General features: G+C 42.9%; 1 non-coding gene across 1 annotated transcript; it reads right to left on the reverse strand.

The window, feature by feature from the left end:
• Positions 1 to 1,008: 1,008 nt before the first annotated feature.
• LOC117940844 lies at positions 1,009 to 1,124 on the reverse strand. Its single transcript, XR_004655831.1, has one exon. It is a non-coding gene; the product is annotated as a U5 spliceosomal RNA (small nuclear RNA).
• Positions 1,125 to 1,306: the final 182 nt, after the last annotated feature.

Genomic DNA, 1,306 nt, shown 5'->3' on the forward strand with positions numbered 1-1,306 from the left:
AACGTATACAAACACTTAAAAACACATGACAAGGAAAATGCTGATCTACAAAAACGAAGAAATGAGGAGGGAAATCAACGCACTTCCACAGAGGACCCCCGGCACAGAGACAGAGTTCGTTGGGAGAGTCATTTCAGAGAGGCAGAGAATACCCGGGTAGCTTGTAAGAGTAGGCTAATATTATGTTAGTCATGTCATATTGCGTCTTGTGCATTAGTTAGTGCGATTGCTCAAGAATAAGACATCGCGAAATTTTTGTTGTTCTTTATTTATTTATTTTTTAAAAAGGCTGTAAAATTTGGTTTGTATTCATTCTACAATGCCTAATAACTAATAATTGTGTGCACTTCAATACATTAATAAAAAAATATTGCCTAAAGAATTGATCATTCATTCACCTCTGAAATAATGAAATGCTCTCCCCTACACAAAAGTATTTTTTTAAGTAAAAAGTATCGTATTGGTATCGGTATCGGCAATACGGACCCTATATGTATTTGGTATCGGATCGATACCAAATTTTGCAGTATCGCCCACCACTAGATGACTCCCTTGCAGAAAAACACACAAGACGAATCCTGCTCCTCTTCATAGTCCACCTGGAACCGCAGCGTGTATCTCAGACTAACTCGGGACATGCTGCTCCCGTGCTCCTCCAGCCGCCATGTCTCAAGCAGTTTGCCATCCACATGTAATCACCACCACTTGATCTTAGCCAAAAGGCCGAGACGCGATGACCACCACCTCTTTGCTGTCCGATGTAACCTGCCTGGACGGTTCTCAGTTGTCACGGTCCAGTACCTTTTAAAAGGACACAACAGCTGGTGCTTAGCAACCCTGTCCAAGGGGTTCATGATGAAGCACAAAAGTTTTAATTAAAGATGGCAAATTTGGCTTTCCCAATTGGTCGAGCTCCGGCAATATTGCCATGCTGTCACATTTTAGCCGCGTGTAAAGATCTGAGTTTTCTTTTGGGGAGCACATTTGTTTTTCACAAGTATAAAAGGCTTAGCCTAACAGCAAAGCCCACCAAAAAGTAATTTCAACGCATAGGTGTTCCCCTCTCATGGAAGTTTTTAGTAAAAGGCAAAAGACTTGTGCGTAATGAAGAAAAACCAGAGTAAGTGCGGCCCAGTCCCGAGAGCAGCCGAAAACCCTAGTCTTCCCAGTCCCAACCCTCGCGGTAAGCCTCACTTGGTGTGCCTGTTAAGAGATTTCTCTCTTCACATTCAAGATGGCTCAAGAGATGACACGGGACAACCAAACTACTTTGTACAAAGGGCAACCTGCTTGGCTGAAACACCCA

The sequence above is a fragment of the Etheostoma cragini genome, unplaced genomic scaffold (assembly GCF_013103735.1).
Source record: "Etheostoma cragini isolate CJK2018 unplaced genomic scaffold, CSU_Ecrag_1.0 ScbMSFa_3466, whole genome shotgun sequence".
Classification (NCBI taxonomy): Eukaryota; Metazoa; Chordata; class Actinopteri; order Perciformes; family Percidae; genus Etheostoma; species Etheostoma cragini.